The sequence below is a fragment of the Vulpes vulpes genome, chromosome 14, assembly GCF_048418805.1.
Source record: "Vulpes vulpes isolate BD-2025 chromosome 14, VulVul3, whole genome shotgun sequence".
In the NCBI taxonomy this organism is placed as follows: Eukaryota; Metazoa; Chordata; class Mammalia; order Carnivora; family Canidae; genus Vulpes; species Vulpes vulpes.
This window is the reverse complement of record NC_132793.1, coordinates 93,066,022-93,090,686: the sequence shown is the minus strand read 5'-3', so window position 1 is coordinate 93,090,686 and position 24,665 is coordinate 93,066,022. Positions and strand designations below refer to the sequence as shown.

General features: G+C 37.9%; 1 long non-coding RNA gene across 1 annotated transcript in view; it reads left to right on the top strand.

Moving 5' to 3' along the window:
- Positions 1-23,593, top strand: part of LOC140595463 (uncharacterized) — a 123,960-nt gene extending 100,367 nt beyond the window's left edge. The window contains exons 3-4 of the long non-coding RNA XR_011997093.1: positions 10,825-10,872; positions 22,334-23,593. This is a non-coding gene — a long non-coding RNA (uncharacterized lncRNA). The remainder of the gene's footprint in view (positions 1-10,824; positions 10,873-22,333) is intronic.
- Positions 23,594-24,665: the final 1,072 nt, after the last annotated feature.

Sequence of the window (24,665 nt, the reverse complement as noted above, 5' to 3'; positions counted from 1 at the left end):
GTAGCTTCTACGTATTGGCAAGCCAATAGTCAGTCACACATCTCTACATCTTATTATCATTATTATTTTTTAGTATTCACATCCCACTTCTCTCTTATCAAAAATACTTTAGAAGCTTACAGTAAAAGAATAATGCAATCAGACTGAATCATTGTCGTGGAATAAATATAAAATCAAGCAATAGAGGGGGAAGTTACTCAAAGATCCATGTACAATGGCATTAATAACATGAATGGCTGCTTTTCCTTCTCTTTCAAACACTTCCACTTATCCTACTAGGATTCCCACTCTGTGAGCAGCAAATTTTTGCCTGTCTTCTACTTGTCAGAAAATGTTCTCCCTTCCTTGACTTTAATCAATGGCTCTCAATTGAGGGTTTATGTTAGACTCCTAGGGGGAGCTTGGGGAAAAAATAGATGCCCAGAGTACACATCAGTCCAATTGAATCCACTTTTGTAGATAGGGGCTGGACCTGCAGGACACTGCTCCCTCTGCATCCCCCAAAAGAAAAGGATGATTATTGCTTATTTCCAAATTCTTCAGGGTCAGAACTGTGGTCACTATCTTGATGTTTCATATCACCTTGACCACAATTCCCCCACGCTCCTATAAAAATGCCTGCATCAACTCTCCACCCTCTTCTCCTTTATCTATACATGTCTTCATTTTGCTCTAACTCACTAAAGATTTTAAAATCTGCCTCAAAGTTTTTTTTTTAAGATTTTATTTATTTATTCATGAGAGACACACAGAGAGAGAGGCAGAGACATAGGCAGAGAGAGAAGCAGGCTCCATGCAGGGATCCTGATGTGGGACTCGATCCCGGGACTCCAGGACTCTATGCCCTGGGCTGAAGGCAGATGCTGAACTGCTGAGCCATCCAGGGATCCCTTGGCTCAAAGTTTTACTTTCCATCTCTCCTCTTACTATCATTCTCAAACATATGGTGTGGTCAATATAAGAACAAGTTCTGGAACCTGGGTGTCAGTTCCAGTTCTGCCATGACTAATGTTGCTACCATGGGAAGATTATTTATATCCTCTTTGCCGTAAAAAGGGGATGGCACTAGGAGTGGTAGATGTCAGTGTTGGGATCAAATAAATTGCCATGTTTGTTTCTATGGATTATTGGTCCATATTATGGTTTTCTTGGCCTATTGCCATAACCTCTCATTGGCACCCTATCTGAATTCTCTTCTCTCTTCTAATCAATTATCTATCACAAATACAAGTCTAACCATATGACTCCCCTGCTGAAAACCTCCCCAACCTTCCTAGTGCCTGTTAGATACAATGTGGTTTCCTATGGGCAGCATATAAACTATTCACTGAGCTGGTTTCCAACAAATCTTCTAATGGTGCCTTCCTTCATTAACATCTTCCCCCTTCTTCCTTGCTCTGATATGTACATTATGGATCCTGTAGATATCATTGCATGTTTATACCAATATACTATAGTCAAATTTTATCAATATGTGGGCATGCTTCTTTGAGTGAGTTTTACAAGCTCTCTAGGCTTTAATATCCTCAGATATAAAATTGTGAGATTCTGTGAGCATTAGACAAATTTACAGATCCACACATATTTGCATACATACATGTTTACAGATCCATGCATATTCAGACATGTTTACAGAAGAGACATGCCCATAACAGAAACAAAAAAACAGCAGTAGCTGCTCTTAATTTTATCGTTGCAATTGTTTTTTTTTTATTACCACATTACCATCGTCATTATTGTATCCCTTCTGTTAAGCTTGTCCTGTGTCCCCTCCTACTTACTCTCTGTAAAGGTCCTTCTAGGCCTTCATACCCATGGCCATAACACTTTTCCCCTTGGCTGTGATCACTGGCTTATGTAACTAGCAGTCCTACTAACATATGATCATTTTGAGAGCACGTACAATCCAGGATCTGCTCCCTTGAAAGACAATGTTTCCTCTATCAGATTCATAGACGACTCACTTCAAATAATTGTATGTACCTGCAAGTCAACAGGAAGAGACTTAATTCCCTGACGATGAGACCCTAAGACTGTCAGACTCTCTGCTATGGTTCAGCTTTCAGTAAAAATAGAAAAACTGCTTCCTGAAATGGTTGATGCCTTTCTAGGTACAGCCATTCTTCTGCATCCAACCCTCCTTGATTTTGTCTTATCCTCAGTTGCCTGCCTTCTGCACTCCTCCACACTGTGATTTCTTATTAAAAACCCTCTCCTTGCCTTTTTTCACTCTCTCTCTCTTTTCTTTCTTCCTACTAAATTCCCTCCACCTTCACTCCTGTCCCTTTGGCCTAGCCACTGTTGTCCATCAACACTCAGATGAGCAATATCTCTTCTCCATCCTGCACTGGTGGTCTGGCCGCCTCTCTCTTATTCCTCAAAGTCTCTTGCTAATCATGATCCAGCAGTGAAGATCTGACTTAGAATCTATCCATGAGAAAAGCAGTAGAAAAAAATATATGGATTTACACACACACACACACACACACACGCATACACACCTCAACTCCTGGCGCATCTTAATTATAGTAAGTTATTTCTGTTAATGAGTGTATAAAGAGAAGCAAGTGATGCTAGCTCAGGAAAGCCAGTGTCTGTTCCTTCTATAAAGGTGGGGGTTCCCAAGGTGTCTGGAGGAGGCTTTATCTGGTGGCTCCGTCAGACACACCAAAGGGCAATTTCTCTTTCTTAGCATTAACCCTCAACTGGGACTGAGTACGGGAAAGGTCTCGCTCTTCACAAACACTCCAGGATAAGGTGATAAGCAGATTACAAGTAAAGCCTCTCTTTAGCTATTCCACATCTCCTGTCAGACAGAGCAAGTTAAATTACAGCGCAAGCCACAGATGCATTGATCATCCACTCAGCTTGTACTACCCAGGATTTTAAAGATACAGGCCAAGGATAAGTGAAGTCATCTCAGCAAAGTTTTTTTTAGCAGAGAGGGTTAACCAAGTTCAAAGAGGTGAGGTTCAGGGAGAGGGTCCCAACTCTCCAGCGTTAAGCTCAATTTATGCATGACCTTCATCAGTGAATATTTCCTTACAAAGCTTATGAGAGGTGTTGAGAGAACACACAGATGATACCTTAGCCCCTGCTCTTAAATGACTTACATGTGTCTCTCTCAGCCCCTCGCCCCTCCCCTCCCTTGTAAAGCCTGGCTCAAAAGACAGAACATCACTAAAAATGGTACTTATGCCACTTAGAGTTACTACGTGAGCCTTCCAGATGAAGCATCAGTTGAATCATATTACATTTGAGGTGCCCTATTCTGATTAATGCATAAGATATAAAGTTGTTTTTGTTACTGCTGTTGAGACAAGATGCTCTCATAATGAGATTCAGTTACCCTTGTTCAGCCTGTAAAACTTAACAAAGACATAAAATCCTTGAATGATTTTGGTAGTCCGATCTTTAGTAGAATAAGATAGGCCATTTTGAGGCTAAAATAGAAAAAAAAAAGATGAATCATTAGAAACACTTAAAAATTCTGGGCATGACATTCTTCTTTATTAAAAAGACCCATTGTAAATTGGAAAGTTTCGAAGTCTTTGTGGTAGGGAGAATGAATTATAATGACATCACTGGGTCATGAACTAGGCCCACTGGCTACTTTCCAGAATGAAATTGACTAGGAGAGATCAGATGAGCCCATTCGTAGCACAAGACATCTGGGAGGCAGCCAGGGAATCGAGGTTCAAGCCCCCTATTTGGGACACACTTCCTCTTCCTCTTCATCATCAACTACAATCGTGATTTCCTGGACCAGGCATCTAGCCTAACAATGCATTTCAATTCATATTCTAAAGAACACCCAAAAAGTTCTTTGTACTCATTCCTCACTGAAAGACCTCATGAAAAATATTAACATGTCAACATCTGGCTGACACCTTTGCTACATTTTCATCATGTTGCTGATGGGAAGCATTTTGCCTTCAAATAAGCATAATTTTCCGGTCTTTTCCATCTCTCTCTCTTTTTTTTCTTTTTTTTTTTTTGTCTCTCTCCCAGCGTAATAAATGGTGTCTGAAGCCCAAGAGAAACTCATTTCTGTTAACAGATCATTTGTAAACCTTTAAGGGCAGCTGGTGAGAAAGCGGCATTTTTTTTCTTCTGTCTTAACTTCCCTGGTTGTCTCTCTAAATGCAAAATGACACCTCATTCAAAGCTTTCTGGTGTCATCTTAATCTCCCTTATTTTACACTTTCTACCTTTTTGATATTGCTATAGACTGCATGGAGGCTTTTTACCTAATACTGTAATACCTATTATCTGAGGCATTTAGGTATATAGGCTCTTGCCAGCTAAGAATAATGCAGATCAATTGGATGTCAGCAACCCAATAACGTCAGATAGTATACGTATATATATATATTTTTTTTCGGAGTAGAAAAGAAGATATCTACCCAGCTGACCTTAAAGCTAGCACATTTCAATATTAATATATTTTATGCATGCATGTGATAACGTTTTACCTTTCTTATGGATCTGTAGGGAAGTCTCACTTTTTTTCTATGAGGATTATTACCTATTCCAAAGGGGCTATGATTATAGATACTTACTAAGACAAGAATAATTGACCATAAAAAACCTTTTATATTCCCACAATTATTTTTGCATTGACTAAAAGTGTCAGGAAAATCTGATTTTATTAGCCAGTCCCTAATTTTGACTCCATTTAATTTTTTATCTGGCTTTTTCCCCCAATATGTTTTTAGTCTGAGATAGTTGGCAATTGTACAAAAGAACAATTTGTTACAGAACCTTTACTGAATGGAAGTTCTATAATCCAAGCATAACATCAAGTATCAAATAAAATAAAAATGTATGAGATCAGCAGAGGGGACATGCTCCAAGGTAAGGAACTGATCTAGGGCCTAGAAAAAAAAGAACTTTAAATCAAAATTTGACTGCTCAGCTATGAAGTAAGTCTGTAGAACAAAAGGTCAAATGTAGCTTTGACCCCTCATTCCCCTCCACCCCCCAAGAGATCAGATCCCGTCAGCACTGAGCTTATTTCCAGTAAGGCACAAGGAGCAGGGTTATGCTTATTAAGAAGCAGCATGGACAACTCTAAAGGACACTTGAGGGAAAGGAGGAGGAAATGCTCTGGCTCTTCCGGAAGTAGGGGATGCAGTGGGCAGGAGAAGGGCACAGTACCCATTTGACTTTTGCAAACAAAATTCGCCCTAGTTACCACATGTGCTTCTTCCCATGCCTCTGCTCCCTAGCATAATAGGAACAAGGATGAATCAAGGATCATAAGTGAACATTGTGGTCAAAAGCATGACTGCTTCTGGAAAGAACTCCAACCAAGAGAAGGACAAGTGTTCCAGTTGTACTGTTAATTTGTGAGAGAGCAGCACTTGGCAACTCCCTTCTAGTGCTAGCATTAGAATTTCAGGGATTCTCCATGTATTGGCTTTTGGGATAGTAAAGGATGCTGTGGAAAGGAGAAGTAGAATTTACATGAAATCTATTTTACCCTTGCAAACAAAAACTCGTGTGTGTGTGTGTGTGTAGTGGGACTTAAGTTTTTATATTTTTCTGAAATCAACAATCAGAATCTACAACTGCAAAATAAGGATCCCCACACTGTCAAGTCACCACTAAGCCAAGTATAGTTGGGGCCAGACGCTTTTCCCAGGTGATGTGAATGGAGTCTGCTACCACCTACCATAGTTCATTCAACTCAACTTCACAACTTATTGCTGGTCTACCTATAGAAAGCATCATAGAGAAGGGCACAGTACCCATTTGAAAGATGAGGAGAACATCTTTCAGCTATTTGGGGAGTGCAGGTTCATGGGGAGAGGATACTTCCTCCTCATTTCAAAGATAACCGGTTGCACAATCAAGGATTCAAAAGAATTAGTGGTAGATCCTGAAGGTGCCTGTGAGAAAGGGGAACTTACTTTTTATTCTCTAGCCATGGTCTTGCTAGAACCCACAAACTGTAGCATGTCCCAGTGCTGCCATAAGAGAGGAGACCAGGGTTGAAAGAGATTTTGTGTGGCTTTAACAAAGGCCTACTTGTGTTTTGGGGCAAAATGCTCACAGAGACTTTGCCTAGGTTTGGTCAAGAGAGGTCCTCAGAGGCGGGAAGTCTACTAAGGACGTAGATCAAAGTAACCTGCGAGAGTGAGGCCTGCTGGGACTATGATACAGTATTCCTGGGAAGAAGACAGAGCCACCTCCTCAATCTAAGTGGCCTCCCTGACCCTCAGAGTGTGCAAAGATGGCCCATTGGTTCCATCTCCAATTGAGGAAGCAATGAGACTAAAGGGGAGCCAGGAGACTTATGGCTGCCCAGGAGACCAGTTGGCCAGTGGAGAGGTAGGCTGAGAACTTCTGGACATATCAAGGGAATAGACATGATCTTGAGAAAGATGTCTTGGGGGTTAAACTATTATACTACCTGAGGGAGAAACAGTATACCATGAGTGTTGGTTACCAGTTGCAAAGAGAACCAGTGAAGCCAAGAACCCCACCCCCACCTGACTTCCTAGCAATTTAGAGAGATCCTTCCTCTTTTACCTTCTTCCCTGACATCCTCTTTGCAACACCAGGTCAATCAAGGACATAGAAATCTCCTGTGCCTTTAATTCTTCCTGCTCAGAGTCAGATCAGGAAGGCCTGGAGAGCTTGACCAAGAGGATAGAGAATTTAATTCAAGCAACCAGAGTCCAGTCTGCTTTGGGGACAGTTGGGAGGAAGGAGAAGAAATTTGAATCTCATGTGAGACTCAAATTTAAATGGTCTAACCCGAGTTTTAATATCTGAGAAGGACGGAAAAGTTATAGGACCTTGCCAAGATATTTTTAAAGAATGGGAAAGTAAGATTATGACATAGCATGAAGATCAGGATCAGAAAAAAAAAAAAAAAAAAAAAAAAAAAAAAAAAAAAAAAAAAAAAAAACCTAAACTAAAATCACAGAAAAAGCCTGTTTTGTTTCTGACCCAATTTGTTAAGTTTCCTTAATAAATCATTTATAATGCTAAGAAGTTAATTATTCTAGCTGCCAATTTGACCAAAACAATCACCTTCTGACCTGCTTAATAATTTAAGCAACAGTAAGGCCTAAGTAGATTGTTAAGGGATTATGTGTCATATAAGTAGTTGTTGATGATTACAAAGCAAACTGTGATGGCTTTGTCAAATTTAGTTACAGGAGTGGGAAGAAAGTCCCTCGCTTCCATACTATCTTATTTATTTAGAAGCACTCACTGCCATTTCTTGCAGCCACTTCCAATTGTCAGATTTCATTTAAGGGGGACAATTGTAGGCACCAACTATAAATAAACACATATCACCGATTTCACCCTCAGAATAGATAAGAAATCACAGCTTGCTTTATGCTTTCTGTGAGGTCTCTTTTGGTACTTCAGGGAATCAAATCCCAAGCTGGCAATTTTATTGTATATTATCAGAAGAAAGAGACACATAAGATAGACATTTCAGGTTAATTAGCATGATTTTGTTGTGGTGATCAAATTTATTAGTCCATCTTCTGATCCCACAGATTTGATGGGGTATAAACACAACCCCAATGAGAAAGAACAGGGGATTTCCCATTTAAGACTTCACAAACAACAAATTACACTAATATCAATCAACCAACTACTTTTATTTATCATATATTTCCTACTTAACTCAATCTAGAGCAGCCTTCATCCCCACTTGTCCACCAAACCCACATGAAGGGTTTACTTGCTTTGGCCTTTGCGTTCAGGCACCCAGACAGACCTTGATTCTGGGCATGAAAACATATTTGTCTTCCCTAATCTTTGGTTTATATCAGTTCAGTATTTCAAAGGGTGAATTTGATCTTGAGGTACTGTGCTTTGTATCTTTTATCCCTCTGAAATACTTCCTTTTGACTCTTTGATATGGTTTCTTTCTTTCTTTCTCTCTTTCTTTCTTTCTTTTTTTAAAGAGAGAAAGAGAGAATGCACATGTGGGGGAGGAGGAAAGGCAGAGAGAGAGAGAGAATGAAAATCTCAAGCAGGCCCCATGCTCAGCACAGAGCCATGGGGAGGGGGTGGGCTCCATCTCACAGCCCTGAGATCATGACCTGAGCTCAAGAGTCCCATGCTTAACTGACTGAGCCACCCAAGCACCCCTCTTTGACCTGGATTCTTGACACCTTTTGTCTTAAACCATAGCCTGAAGCCTGGCCTATAACAAAATGTAGTAAAGTGACTACAGTTTTCACTGCAAAACAAAGAGGGGTAAGTCATCTTCAACAGATCATATAGGAAACACTCATAGGACCTTAAATATCCTGAAATTAATTTACTCACAGAGATATCAAATATGATTTCAATTGACCTCAATGACTACTATACTAGGGTCATGATCCATCCTATTTTCATTTCTCTTTCATCATAGGAAACCATCGCCTGATAAAGCCTGTAGGTAAAAGAAGATACCATGCAGTTATAAGCAGATGTATTACAAACCTTGAATGGAAAGCGTAGAGTCCCAGATTCAGGCTTTGGAGTTGACTGGACTAGACTCCAAATCCTGGCTCTACCATTTCCAACATGTGGACTTGGGCAAGTAGCTTAAAGTCTCTACACCTTATTTGTAAGATACAGAAAATATTTCCTCCAGCAGGTGGGTCGATGAAACTGAACAGAGGATAAAAGCTCAGACTCCTTAGCAAATTGCTCTTGGCTCAAATTCAAGGTCGCCACTTACCAGATGATTCTTGGGCAAGTTACAGATACTTATGCTTTCTATGACTCAGTTTCATCATCTACTAAATGAGGATGCTAATAGTAACCAAGTCATTGCATAGCTTCAGATATGAATCTAGTTAGTATTGACAAAGTGTTTAGAAAGTGCCTGGCCTAATGCTCGATAAACAGAAGCCATTATGAATGATATTATTGTAATATAGTATTACTTCTATTACTACCCATAATAATCAAGTTAATGAGGTGAATATTAACAGTCTTCTTGGCAGGTTTGACTTGGAGCCAACTAGAATAGTCCATTAGTTGATTAAAAGAGTTCTAAACCTGGAATATTGAAGGAAAAAAAGTCCCTGAATTGGCCCCCCACCCCCATCTGGCCCAGGATCCCAGCAACTCTCCATCTTTACTAGGAACTTAGCAAATCAGTTTTCTGGGGGTTCCTTGTCAAGTCCCAGTCTCTGCCTGAGATATTCTAAGTTGGGTGGGCAATAAGAAAGGAGATGGCACTATTTCTCTATTCTAGAAGAATCAATGGCATCAGAGCAAAACCTGTTCGGTTGTTTTCATTGGTGAAGTAGAAAGTGTTGTATGTCTATCAATGCTTAAAAGACAAAACTCTTTTCACTGATAGTAAATCCATAAATAAAAAACCCAAGAACCCCACCATGATAAAGAGAATGAATGTGAAAGATAGTAGCTTGGCCTTCATCCTTTAAATATATATATATATATATATATATATATATATAATATGTTTATATATAATATAATATATATAATTATAATATATTACATATAATACATATTTATATTTATATTATATATTTATGTATTTATATATATTTGCCTTCTGACTTGACTAATAATTTAATATAAGCAACAGAAAGACCAATCTCTATATAATATTACATGTATTTATATATACTATATGTATATATTTTATATATGTATATGTATGTACACATACATGTATATGTATATATAATTTTAAGTTGAAGGCACTGTAGGGAATACCAGGATAAAACAGTTCCCTGTTTCTCTAGTGTGTATGAAAGTAAAATAAGTCCACAAATAGCTCTAATGCAAAGCAGGAAGTAGTAAATGTCAAAGAAATCCACAGATGTGGTACAAATAAAGTGCTAAGGAGGTAGGGAGGGTTTCCTGTATAAGGGACCAGACAGGGCTCTACAGAGGAAGTGCCATTTGAATAACTTTTAGCTTCTGTTAAGGACTCTTATGCCAACCTCCAATCTCTCCCCGCCACCCCTGGATCAAGCATTAACCCATGCCAGGGATGTTCTCTTTCCTTCCCTTGCCAGGCAAGCATACACTTATCTTGTAAGACTCATCTCAATGATAATTTGTCTGGCACCCCTCTCCTCACATAGATTTGACCCTTCCTTATTTGAGGACACACACAACTCTGTGCCAAATTCTCTCCCTTGGAAATCTTAGCTCATTTCTATGTCACCCTCCCTGTCTTGTTTGCTGGACTGTCCCCGTAAGGGAATGGGTAATGCCTTTGAATCCTCAGTGTCCAGAGACTCAGAACTTTGTGGAATGATTGAACACAGCTTTTGAAACTGAAAAAAATCTCTTAGAATAATAAGATCTTTCTTGCCCTCTGGGAAAGGAAAAGTGTAGAGGAAAGGGAGAAAGGAGCTAGTATATATGGTTGGATGATGATACAGGATCTAATTTAACCATCGTGATCCAAACATTCCCTTTATTATCCTCTACTCCTGTGGAAGTTGAGGTTCAGAGAAGTTAAAGGCCTTGTTCAAAGTCTCAGAACTGTTAAATTGAGCAGCGAGAATCGAAACCTGGTGATTTTATCCACTGGGTGGTGTCCGAATGAGGAAATGCATCGGCAGTGATGTAGATGCACCACCTCTGAATGTTACTGGATATTAAAAAGCCAATATCTACTTTGACAAAGACTGAAATGCGTGCTTCCCTCCACTCCCAAGAACACTAGAGTTTACTCTTAAAAAAAAAAAAAAAGTCATTTACTTGGAAAAAATGCATCTGCCCCAAAGAAAGGAAAACTAATTTTCTTTTTCAGTATTCTTTTTCCCCTCTGCCTCCTTCCTTAATCTCTTCAATCTCTCTCTCTTCCAGATGCTAACAAGGAGAAGGAAGAAAAAGAAGAGAAGGAGGAGGAGGATGGTAATGATAATGATAGTGATGATTGGGTCAAGCTTCTGCTAGGGTTTTGGTTTATTCTATCAAGAGTCTGCCCTGAGCTTCAGTTTCTAAAATGGTATAAGATTTAAGTATAGATTTCAGTTTTCTATAACCTTAGAAATCAGATAAGCTGAATTTTTTGTTTAGAAATTATTTCTAAAAGAAAAATAAAAAATGAACAAAATGATTGACATGAAAATTTTGACATCATTTTGAATTAAAAAGCTAGAAAAACTAGAAATAACTTCAATGTTTAATGATAGGAGTTTAAAAAAATAAAATAAAAAAAATAAAATAAATGATAGGAGTTTAATAAAATATGGCAATCCATGCATATCAGATATTTCAATATATTAAAAATATGTTTTCAAAGAGAACATGAGATGCAATATGGTTGTGGTATGTTATTAACTCAGATATCAGATTATAAAAATATGAAAACCAAATTCTAACTTTATAAAAACTCTAATATATAAATACATGTATGTATTTGAAGGAAAAAAAAGACCGGAAAACAATATGTTAGAACAGAAACAGTTAGCTAGCCCTGGTTGATTTTATACTAATGATTCTTTACATAATTGCCTAATTTTCTACTACTAACATGGAATACTTTTGCAATCAGGAAGTAAATCTCATCTCCTTGTCATTTAAATTCTGCTCTTCCTAGAAAGAAAAAAAAATTTTTTTTTTGATTGGTTGCTTCATCCCAACCACTGTTTCTAGGAAGGAAGATCTACCTATCCTGAAGCTCTTGTGTATTCATCCTCCTTACTCTTGCTCCTCTCAATCTGTTTTCCAAAAAACATCCTTGATAGAGTTCACTGCATTGAAAAAGACATAAGCTTAAGAAAGAGGCAGATATGAGCTTAAATCAATTTTTCCATATTTCTTGGCTGTCCAATCTTAGGAGAACTCTACTTTCTCTGAGCCTCAGTTTCCTGATGAGAAGCAAGAGGGAGTGTGTGTACAGCAACCAACATAGGCTCTGGGGCACCATACATTGGTTAGTAACATGAGTCATTACTTTCTTTTGCCTCTCCTCCTCTCTGTACCCACTCAGATTTACCAATCTTTTAAATCTCAATCTCCATTTGAGTCCTTCCCAAAGCCTTCTGTGACTCTTTCTGAGCAGCTATGATACCAATCTCTTAAGTACATTTTCTGTACAACTCTCCACTTACAGGCAACTTCCTGCACTTAGTGAAGTCCCCATCAAAAATCAGAGCAGCACGCCCACACCCATAGAATCCATGACTATTTATTATAAGCGTTCAATCAGCAGTTTATAATGAAAAGGTGAATCTTTTTGAGTTGAGTTTTGAATGTGAAGGTAAATTTATGAGTTATAATACAGAGTGGTGACAACTGAAGTCTGCATGCTTCCTCTTCACCTAGAACAAGTTGAAAAGCTATCAATGGCCTGTGGGTGGTGCCTGGTGGCTGGATTGGAGTTGTCAAGATAGAATGTCCTCACCATCCCCAGAGACAAGAGCCCCAGAATAGTCCTGACTCTTGTCAGACTGTGGAAAAGTGCTAAGAACATAAATTGGTGAGTGCATTTGATAAGGTGAAGTAAAGTAGTTGGGTCCTACAGCTATAATTTCTTCTCCCTTGCAATTCCGTCAGTCAAGTAGATTGCTTGGGAACTAGGTTTCTATGGGACAGAAGCAGAAAAAGAGAGAGAAGCAGAGACAGTATCTCTCTCAGATATGTTTCTATTGGTATTTTCAGTCAAAAATTTTTGATGTCAAAGCTAACAATTAAATCTCAAGCTTTTTGGCCAAAATGCCTTTATTTTAGGTGTGAGAATCCACTAGTTCTTTTATTCTCATATTCCTGCTTGTCCTCCAATCATTGAGGACATAAATAAAGCTGTTTTGAAGCTTGGCCATTGGGATGCCTGGATGGCTCAGTAGTTGAGCAACTGCCTTCAGCTCAGGTCAGGATCCCAGGGTCCTGGGATGGAGTCCTGCATCAGGCTCCCCACAGAGAGCCTGCTTCTCCTTCTGCCTATGTCTCTGACTCTCTCTTTGTGTCTCTCATGAATTAAAAAACAAAACAACAAAAAACTTGGTCATTTAAAATCGGTCACTAATAATAAACCTTTAAAATAATACTTTTTTCAGAGATGCTTTCACAGTCTCTTTAATTTTTTTTTTTTTTTTTTTTTTTTTAGTAAAGAGAAGTCAAACTACATTAACCTCTTTCTGGAGGTGTCTAGAATGTAATAGGAATAAACACATAGGTAGGAGTCATGTGTTGAGCTGTGGATTGAGATCCACTTTATTCAAAAAGTTGAAATAAAACTGCTCTAAATGATGCCAAGAAGAATCTCTCTTTATTTCATTGTCCCCATGAATGAGAGTTTAATTGGCCTTGGCCACTTTTTTTTTTTTTTCAGGAAACTTACAAATGAAAAGGAAGACAAGCTTTTAAGAAAGTTTTGGTTATAAATATAAATAAGATTTTAATGCCAGAGAGTAATTAGTGCTTTGTTCCTCTTTTGAATAACAAGTGAGGGAGGTTTGTTGGCTCTCTCTCATTCAGTTCTATTGACCTGCCAAAATTTTACAGAACTTAGTAACATCCATTATTCCTTCTTACATATAGTTATCTCTGTCCCTTTTATGAAATCTTTCTTGTGTTATCTCATGTTTCTTCCTTCCTTTTCTTTATTTGCATGTCACAAAAATGCTGAATTTGTCTAACTTTCAGGTAATTATTTTTATGAGCTCCTTGGAGGTTATCTTCGATGCTATCACAAAGCTGTACAGCAGTCAATGAATCATGCAGCATATTTCATGATTCTTCATCCAAGATTGCTGTAGTGGCAGAGATCTGTCCATAGAAATACTTAAAAAGTTGGAAGTAAAGGATATTCTTATAATGTTGTAGTATTTTCTATTTATAAAAGCAGTATACACTTTGTGAAATATTTAGAAAGTAGAAAAAAAAACATGAAGTATTAGCCCCACTGCCCCATAATGCTGACATTTTAATTTATATCTTTCTGTTATATAAAATACATATACAGATAAATGTAGAATTTTGCACTCTGATTTGCTTTCACTTATATCAGAAGGGGAACATTTTCTTTTGTCACCAAAGAAAGACATGATTTTATACAGCTTGGTTTGGTTCTACATATCCCCCATTCCACTCCAACCCCAATAATAATTGAGATCCTCTTCTAAATTCAGTGATTTTTAAAGGTTTAATGAGCTTTTTCTGAAATAACAAAAAATAAGATTCAAGTTAAAGAAAAACACCCTTACTCACAGGAGATGATAGGTAGTTAAATGGTAAACAAGTCTACCTATCATTCTGTAAGAGCTGACTCACAAACTTGAACTAAAACTTTGAACTCTAGAACAGAGCGTAGGCAGTTGACCTGTCATTTTGTAAGTTTCGATTCACTAACGTGTAGTAGGAGTTTGAATTCTAGAACAAGGTGCAGGCAAACTATGACCCAAAGGCCAATTCCAATCCAATAGCTGCTTTTCTATCCCTTTTGAGCCAAGAATGCTTAATTTGGTTTAATTTTTGCATTTGAAGTAGTTGGAAAAAAATCTAAAGAAGAATGATATTTTCTGACACATAAAAATTATAGGAAATTCATATTTCACTGTCCATAATAAAGTTTTATTTTTTAAAGATTTATTTATTTATTCACGAGAGACACACAGAGAGAGAAGAGACATTAGGCAGAAGGAAAAGCAGGCTCCCCATAGGGAGTTGGATGTGGGAATTGATCCTGGATCCTGGGATCACGACCTGAGCCCAAGACAGACTCTCAACTGCTGAGCCACCCAGGTGTCCCCATAATAAAGTTTTATTGAAACATGGACAATACTCATCTGTTTGCATATCTCAGTGGCAGTTCCACACTACAAAAGCTAACGGAGTAACTGCTACAGACATGATATAACCCCTAAAGCAAACCCCTATTTACCATCTGGTCTTCTAGAGAAAAAGTTTGCAACTCTGGCCCAAGATGATTAGGTTTTGAGTAGGAGAGCATTAGAAAAGTCCAGGCTCATTCTCTTTTCTCCCTCAGTCCAGATCCTCTTCCCTGTTTCTTTTAGCAATATTATTTGTGCCCATCAGTATTCATTTGCTATCAGAGCTGCCTTTGAACTTCAGGAAAGCCGCCATCTTGTTTTTGTTCACTTCTCTAAAGCTTAGTGTCTGCAACATGAAACACTAGTAAGTTCTTTAAACTTCTTGTTATCTTGAGACAGGGCAAGACCTTTACCCAATTTATTTAGTTATGGAGGAGGAGGATGAAAGATTGGGTCCTAAGTGTTATTCAATGGCATGACATGGTTTTCCCTGGAAGGCAGCCAGAACTGATGCTTATGAGGTGTTTGTCTGATGAACTGTACCCCTGTGACACTAAGCAGAGCCAGGAGGAGGTGGCAGTCCATCTTTCTAACTCAGGTTTGATTTACAAATCAGAAGAATGTGCAAAGCCCATGGAAGCCAGACCCACCCTTAACATAGTCTAACAAGGAAATAATGACCTCTGCTTGTGAATAACCATTTGGACAGTGGAATGATTTGGATTATTGTTGAAGTATAATATAGTATTTACATGAGAGCAAAATAGACCCTAGGCAACTGCTGACTGTGATGTTTGTTTTAGTAACTGGGAAGTGTGGAAAATGATTATTAGTCAGTATCTATGAGTTACAGAGAACCTTTCTAATTAAAGGAAGCTGTGTATTGAATGTATGGAAACTTCTAACATAGCTCACATGAACAGAAAAAATAACAAAAAAGTTGGGAGGTAGGAGGAAGGAAACACTGTGTCACAATGCCTCCAGAATTAAATTCCACAGCCAGGAAAATAAGATGTACTCAAGTACTTGACAATGAAATTCTTTTATAACAGGATTTCATTATTTGAGAAATGTAGATGTGCCACGAGCTACACTGCCCTCAACTTCAATCTTGTAGTGATTGGACTTGTACATGCTCTGTACAATTTCTTGAGGCTCTAAGAACTCATATTAGTTCTAGCCATGAAACAAATTCTATAAGAGTGCTTGACAGTGTTTACAAAAAGTAAAATTCTGGTTATCTGAGGTCAGTATGGAACATAACGGCTTTGCAAAGACATGATTGCCTTGTTCGTGTTACTGTATTAAATGTAAGTAATGCTTTACTTTTTCCAATTAAAATAGTATTGTGTTTATGATACAAAATTTTGAAAATATTGAAATTTCAAGTTAAATAAAAATGACCTCCACCCAAAAGCATTAGTTAAGAATTGCTTCCTTTCCATCTTTGCTATGGTATTTTTTTACAGTCATTATTATACTCAGAGTTCAGTGGAGTCTCTTGCTTTTCACTTAACTGTATAATATAATTTCCAGATAAGACATTCATAATTAATCTGAAAAAGCCTTAGAGATGGACAGGTAACCTGTTAAAATGTTTGGATATTCAGAATGAAGCTAAAATCTAAACCGAAAAATGTGTTATCTCAAGTCACAAAATAAGCAAAAATTTTGTGACTTCCTTTTTTACCTCATGACTTCTTTTTTGGCCATCATCTTATGGACTGAGTAAAGACCAAAATTTTTTAAAAAGTGGAGTGAGGGCAGGAAAAAAAAAAAAAAAAAGAAAAAGACAGAAAGAAAAGTCAAGAAAAAATGAGAAGAGCCAGAAAATTTAAAAGAAAATACCACATTCCTGAAATACATCTGGTCCTGCTGAGAGTAATAGCATTTATGTAAATGTGTAGACAAGTCCCTAAGATGATTTTTTTAAAGCCTATACCTCTTTGATACTAACTGTACAAATCTCATAGTACATACATTTGAAATTCAGTAAAGAAATATGGATCCAGAACAGAATTCTTTTTTTTTTTTTTTTTAAACATACTGTTTTTTTTTTTTATTTTTTTAATTTATTTATGATAGTCACAGGGAGAGAGAGAGAGAGGCAGAGACACAGGCAGAGGGAGAAGCAGGCTCCATGCACCGGGAGCCAGATGTGGGATTCGATCCCGAGTCTCCAGGATCGCGCCCTGGGCCAAAGGCAGGCGCCAAACCGCTGCGCCACCCAGGGATCCCGAATTCATTTTTTTTAAGTTCTAGACTCTTTTATATTAATCTTGCATTTCACTTTTTCACTTCTTATTTTAATACAAATAAACTAGATGTGAAGACAGGGCCAACTTAAGAGTGGTGTGGCTAGTGTTGGGCTGGGTGGGAGCTGTGTCCATGCAGTGAGTCACACAGCATGGCCTTGGCCAGTCTCAGGAGGAGACGTCTAGCCCAGCACAAAAGTAGGCTCTGATACCAAAAGTGGGCATTTGTTCCTGATGGTCGAACCTCTCCAATTTGTTAAATTGCCCATAATAAGTTTTTCCTTGAGGTCTTCTTTTATGAGAAATCTACGTTCTAGGACTGTGACCGTCCATGATAGAAAGACCCCAAACGCTATGTACTGTCTTCATGGGAACGAGGCAAGAATGTAATCCGAGCTTTTTTTTTTTTTTTTTTTTTTGGTGTATCTCTACACTGAGACACCATAACATTGAAGTGTAGATTTATAGCATGCTTTATGTATATTTTCTTAGTCCCAAGGCCCCCCTTTTCACAGATACATACACAACATGTCATGTAGAAAATATAAATTGTTGATCGTACAGGCACTTTCTTCCTTTTTAAACCTTTCCAAAGGTCTTTTTGTTAAATACACCCAGATGCCGTTTGACAGATGAGGGGCTAATTGCTCTGTGAATTACCTCTATCGATTCCTGTTTCATGTTGAGCCAAACAAACAAAAGATATTAATGCTTTGAAAAAAATGAATGATGACCTTTCTCTGCAAACACAGCTTGCGGTCTCTGATTATTGGTGATTCCAGAGAGCAGCGGTCAATCGCAATAGCTGTAACGCTATGATCACTATAATAAGCTTGCCTGACCTTCTCTGCCATGTTAAGTGGTTTAAATTTATTTGCCCAACAACAGAAGAGCTTTCATTTAAAGTCACAGAACATTCAATTTAATTTAAAGATGTAGTGTCTTCTTTCCTCCTCTTCCTTTCTTGGCCATTTCCTTACTGCCTACACATGCCTCTTAAGTTTACGAATAGTTTTAGTACTATAAAATAGTCACCATACCTGCCAAGCACTTTCTTTCAGCTCTGTTTCAAATTCTTGATACCATTTTCTCTTTTGACTTGTTCTTTCTTGTTTCAAGACACTGGAAACATTTTTGTTTCTCTCTTTAGAAGCGTTGTCTCTAGTTCAAGTTTAGAATTCTAGAAAATATGAGCAGTATATAAGTCAAGAATGCAACGGGGTGTGGTACCAAGTAAGTAGCCTGGGAGCTAATTTTGTCTTTAATTAATAAGACCTTGACCCAATTTTTTTCCAGTCCCTTCTAACTTGGTAAATAGGGAGCACTAGGCATAAATGACCTCAAAGTATCCTTCCAATCAGGATATACTAATTTTCTATATCTCTCTACTTCTACAACCCTTTCATACAAATGGCAGGGTCATAACTTGACAGTTAAGAAAACATGATTGTGGGATCTTTAAGGACTTCCTGACTTTTTCTCAACAAGTCTTCATGCTAGAGAACATGAGTAAACCACAAATGGCTAAAGCTTTGAATGGTTAGGAAGTGGATGCAACCCCCCTTGGCTGAAGTGGAAATCTCTTGAAAAGGGTAGCTCTGACACTTCCACCAGTTTCCTGGTAAGAGACATGCCAAAAATACCAAGGATGTAGTTCCCTTTAGAATAGTTTGGTCCCTGTGCTATAAGATTAAAGCAGGAAGTGAAGAGAAAAACACCACAAGTAATCAAAAGGCTTCCTGTGTTAGTCTGACATTCTCAAGAAGTTAGGTCTGAATTTAGATAGAGCTGAGCAATGTTAAGGGACTCTCTTTAAACATTATCTCTAGGTTCCACTCAAGACAGTGACCAATAATACTGCCAAGCCATTCTTGAAGCATTGCTGACTTCCCTATGCTAGAACCATGTGGAATTTAAGAAAATGTGAGGCATATTTCCTGCCTCTGGTTAATTTATTGCTTTGCTCTCAAGGCACCAGGCTCTTTTCTCTTCAATGGGACATTTGCAAATGCTGTTTGGCTTTCTGTGCCTAGAAAGCCTTTCTGTACTTCTCCCTTTCAAAATCCAACATTAGTGTCTTCTTAATCCCTCCATACTCTTTACAATTTTTCTAGGCTCTATCCTTTCTCTTCCAGAATGCTTTTGGTATGGCACTCTATTAAGGATTCACCACAGCACATCATGCATGCTTTTATGTCAGCACTTTGCATGTCTATTTCATTTACTGCTCCATTTATCTCTTTCCACTGGAAGTTTGTACTGTGTATCTCAGGCTGTGGCCACAGAATATGAAGCCTGTTAGGTATCCAACTGATGTTTGAGGATGAATAAGTGAATGAACAATTGAATTGTATTGTATCAGATAACTACTGCTGTACAACAAACTACTCTAAAATGCTGTGGCTTTGGGGGTCCTGGGTGGCTCAGGCAGTTGCGTTGTACTTTTGGTTTTGGCTCAGGTCATGAACTCATGGTCTTGAGATTGAGCCCCGCATGAGTAACCCTAAGTCAAAGGACAAGCAAATAGACTCTTTGGCTTTAGTCATATGACAAACTCACATATCCAAGGGCAAGGAAATGAGAGATAAAAAAACCAGTCACAGTAATGAAATGAAATCTACCAAGAAGGAAATACTTATAACTATATTAAAGGAAGAATAGAATATTGGTTCCTAACTTTTAGAGCCATTTGACTAAACACCAATATTATCTTTTTTATCCTCATAGTACCACTATTATGTAATTGTACCCAACAATTTAATGGCTTATGTGGTCCATAAATAGTTACTAAATTAAGTTGGATCACAGATAGGACATTTTAAAAATCAGAATTGAAAGAATCCCGACGTCTTTGTTTTTCCTTTTTTTTTTTTTAAGAAAATATTCATGGTGGACAGACATGAGCACAAAATGAAAAGCTTTAAACTCAAAGTGGTCATCCTTTATGAATGAAGACACTTTTACTCATGTTTGCATGTTTCACTATGGCTGATTTGAAATTTGTCAAAGCCCTAAATGTAGTTCACATAATGAACCTTGCTTCCCCTTGAATCTTTGTCATTTCACTTGCAAGCGAGCTTAGAGAAATGTCATGTACAAATGGCCAGGGCTTCTTTTTTTTACAGAAAGTCTGCTCAATCATTGAGTTGGTGTTAAGACTCCAAGGTTTAGGGGCTGATTTACCAGGAAGAGCATAGTTAACTTAAAAGCAGAATAAGCTCTTGCAGTAATCAAGCCCTGTGAATTCCTGGCCCTCTCTCTCAGATCCCCAGTGGGGCCCACTCAACTGTGGCCAACCCCACACCATGCACACTGGATTGGTGGTCCTCTTATCACAGAAATTCCACCAGTGCAGCCAAAAAATACAGAAGGAAGCACACAAGAAAAATGTGAATAATATATGCAGGCCTGCAAATTGAGTTTTATGAAAAGAAAAAAACAAAAGGAGAGAGATTTTTCTTAGCTCTTTTTCATAGTTCATAGAAAAAGAAATAATGGGACAAATTAGTTATCAAATGGGGGTGGTTTTCCCATTTTTTTTAAATGTCAAATTAGGCGATACAAGGGTAGCTTTAAAATATCTCTCCTAATTTTGGGTTATAATCAGATAATTTAGATGTGACTATTTGATAAATAGAAACTTCCTTTTCCCCACCATTTTCCTTCTGTTTCACCTGCTAAAGGGTTTGCTTCAATTAGAAAGATGAAAATCTCAGCATTCCCAAAACATTTTACTTGCCTGATTTGGTTTTTAATAAAGTAGAGTAGCAGAACCCAGGCCTATAGCTCAGAAACTTTAAGCACCTTGAGGAAAACAAGATCCTGTTTGTTGTGGTTGTTGTTTTAATCTGACAGCGTTTCAGACTCCAGTCCTTCCTAGTTTCAGAAAATGGAAGTATGAGAACATGCTTTCTTCTCTTGCCCAGCCTCCTCCCCGATTAGTCCGTGTTTTTGGTATGTCAGAAAATCTGACTTACATGGGCCAGCATCAGTGTTTTAATTTCTTTACATTACTGTTTATAGTTCCTCTCCATTTTCTGCAGAGAGAACTTTAAAGTAATCAGCCGAAAGAGTGTGTAAACGTTGAATGCGTGTCCTGATACTATTTGAGCAATACCACAGGGACTGAGTTCTCACGGCCATCAGTAAAATTCCTTCTTATGTGAGTCTCGATCTACGACTTACAGAAATGCCTAATAAATGTCACGCAGTGGTCAACTCCGTTTCTGTCGCCTACAAAATGTTAGCAAAGAAATTAGTTGGTTGCTAGGAATTGATATGCTCCAAAGTCCTCATTCATTCTTTCCTGCTCTACCATTTACTCAAAAAGGGGGTAAGAGCCTTGACAGGGTGGGGGAGAGGAGACAGAATTGCCAGGGATGGGAAACCAAGCTGCTTTGCAAATATTCACAGCTCCCCATAGCCATGCTCCCTTTCCAGTGGACTTTAAAAAGGCAAATTCATAAGGGATTTTGCCATAAAAGGTAATCAACTCTTAAATCCGGCTTCCCGAAGACCTTAGACACTGAGTTACCACAGCACTCCCTAAGGTCCTGAACACAGAATTCTGCTCCCCTCCCACATCCCTCTCCCTGAGCAAAGAGTTTTCCCACTAGATAAAATAATTAAAAACATTCTCAGAATAGAAACCCTATGTGGTTGGCTTCACCAGAAGCCTATTTTCAGGAATAATCAATTGATCGCGTGTTTCCACTTTGACATCTTAACAGCAATGAAAGTGTCCTATTTGGGATTTCACTGCTTATGAGAATAAAGAAAGAAAGTGTGCACAAGAGTAGTTGTGTATTTGTTCTGCCCACCTCTGGTCTGCTACCTAATTTCAGGGAGAATCCTGAAAAGATGCAAGACAGCAGCCCCTGTGAAGTCATTGGTTATCTCTGAACTGGAACTTCACTTTTTAAAGCCTGCCTACGTAAATTACCTTTCCAGTGCAGGGTATTTTCCTTTTAGGAGATTCGTTGGGAAGGGCCTCCAGGGAACTAACTAACTTTTTAATGGTTCACTCAGATTAAGAGGAAGGAAATGTGAACTCCTCTGGGGAAAGACACTGCTCTAGGCTGTCTACATCCTGTCATTCTTCCCAAGTCTGTGAATCATATTTTTAAGACTCCTTTTCAAGGACATTTGTCTTCCTTGAAGAGAAGGCCAAAGCAGAAAAGACGAGGTTTAAAATAGGTCTCAATCAAGCTTTAGCCATAAAAACAATTACGGATTCTCTCCCTGTGGACCTGGAGAAGGTCGGTGGTCTGGGTCCTTTGACCGCATGCCTCCCCTCACCTTGCCCGATACTTGACTGGATTATTTTTTTTTCTTTGCTTTCAGAATTAAGATGACTTCTAATATCACCTAAGTGTCTTTGAGCTACAGTTCTGGACCATGTTTCCCATTACAACCAGCCTCGGAGTCTGCTTTCACTTACACAGTAAGAATTTGAAGAACAGAGCCTACCATAACAAGATTTTTCCAAATCTTTTTAGATTTGGATTTTGCTTTAAAACCGTGTATTTATTTAATAAAATGTCTTGTTTATAGGAAATTATGGACTATGTCTGCACCTTTTCCACAAGGCATGAATGCTTCTGAAAATAGTTATGGGAGTGACAGTTTGAAGCATTAGATCATTCAAAGTTTCCATACAAGAATGACATAACAGGGTAGCATCTGGGTAGCTCAGTGGTTGAGCGTCTGCCTTTGGCTCAGGATGTGATCCCAGGATCCTGGGATCCAGTCCCACATCAGGCTCCCTATGGGGAACCTTCTTCTCCCTCTACCTATGTCTCTGCCTTTCTCTCTGTGTCTCTCATGAATAAATAAATATAATCTTAAGAAAAAAAGAACGAAGTAACAAGAGTGTCCTTCTAAAAGGTTTATCTTCTTGAATATTTATTACTCAATGAATAACGGGGATTTTATTGAGCATCTACTAAATGGTGATACATATTTTCTTAAGCTACAATCAAGAGTGGAAAAACCCTGCAAAAAGGTGCAAAAGGACAAATGTATAATGACAACAAATACCCATCTGAACTCGAATGTAAACTATGCACTTTGAGTAGGGGTAATAATGACTTGTCAACTTATGTTCATCCCTTGTGACAACTTGTACCATTCTGGTAGACATTTAGGTAATGAGGGAGGCCAGGCATATGTGGGGGTCTAGGGGCCTGATGGAAAATCTCTGTATCTTCCACTCAATCTTGCTGTGAACCCCCCCCAAAAAACAGCTCTAAAATATAAGATCTTTAAAAAATGTGCAAAAGTTAATTTAGAATGTATTTAAATTAACACGAGGCTCAGAGTTGGGGTGTATAGATCCATAATACCTCATTTGCAAATCTGAGTCTTAATCTAAGATATCAACATGTGTTTACATTTTTTTTGGCAGAGGGATCAGCCAATATAAATTGACTTTAAATCATATGTAGCAAAATATGACCCAAACTGATATGGGGTATTCATAGTCTTTATCCCACTGAGTGTGAGTGCTCATGTGTGTTGTTGCAGTCATGTTAATGATGCCACCCCAAACATCACTGGTGATATGGATAATATATGGATATATGTGCCATGTCACTTTCCCAAACCCAAACCGTTCTAAATTATAAAATACATTTACCTCAAGAATCTTAGACAAGAGATTTTGGAACAAATACACTGAACTACAGAAAGCAGGAAAGAAAGAATAGAATAGGAAACCACTGAGTTCTATTTTATCGCTTTTCTGATTTCTTAGGTGTCTTTTTAGATCCTCATTATTATAATGGTCGCTCTTTACTGAAATTTACTATCAGCAGTAAAGTGTTAAAACCTACTAAAATAATTGTGATTTCTACTCAGATATATCTTAAAGATTTTTATATGAATACTTACAGTGCACATTCTGTATCTGTAAGTCTATTCCAAAAGAGTACCCAGAAACATGGCTTTCTTTCCTCTAAACCATCAATGAACTATGATTGGATGACTCATTGCTTTAGGATAATGAGACAATGCGTGTGTTTGAAAGCCAGTGTACTTTTAATTTCAGCAAACTTAGGTCCAAGAAAATAGTCTAACTAATCACATTTTTGGGGTTTATTTTTTTAAACATTATAGTTATGTTCCTAGGCATTTACCTTAGTGTGTTTTTAAAAAGTAATTGATTGATTTTAAAAATTATTTTTTTAATTAATTAATTTTAACTCAACATGTTAAAATTCCATTAAAATGAATAGTAAGGCACTTGCTGCTGTTGTAAGTTTCAAACTGTGGGCCAGCCGATAGGTCCAAGTAACTTAGTTACACCTTTAAATCTAAAATGATATTCTAGATACATATTCACTGAAACATAAAGTGTGACTATATTCATTTCATTTTCAGAAATATTTTTTCTTTCCTCTTGCTTTCTTAATCCCAGTCATTAATTTACATAGTTCCTGTACTCTATCTGCCAAATTACTGAATTCTACATGCTTGTATATACTTTATGCAACTTGACTAATGCATGAAGGGTGAGGCAGACATCGTAATCATCCTCCAATGATTATTCAGGGCAAGGCAAAGGGTATTTTGCCTTTAAATGCATACTGGAAAAATATATATATTTTTTAAAGATTTTATTTATTTATTGGAGAGAGAGAGAGAGAGAGCATGAGCGCACAAGACGAAGGGGCAA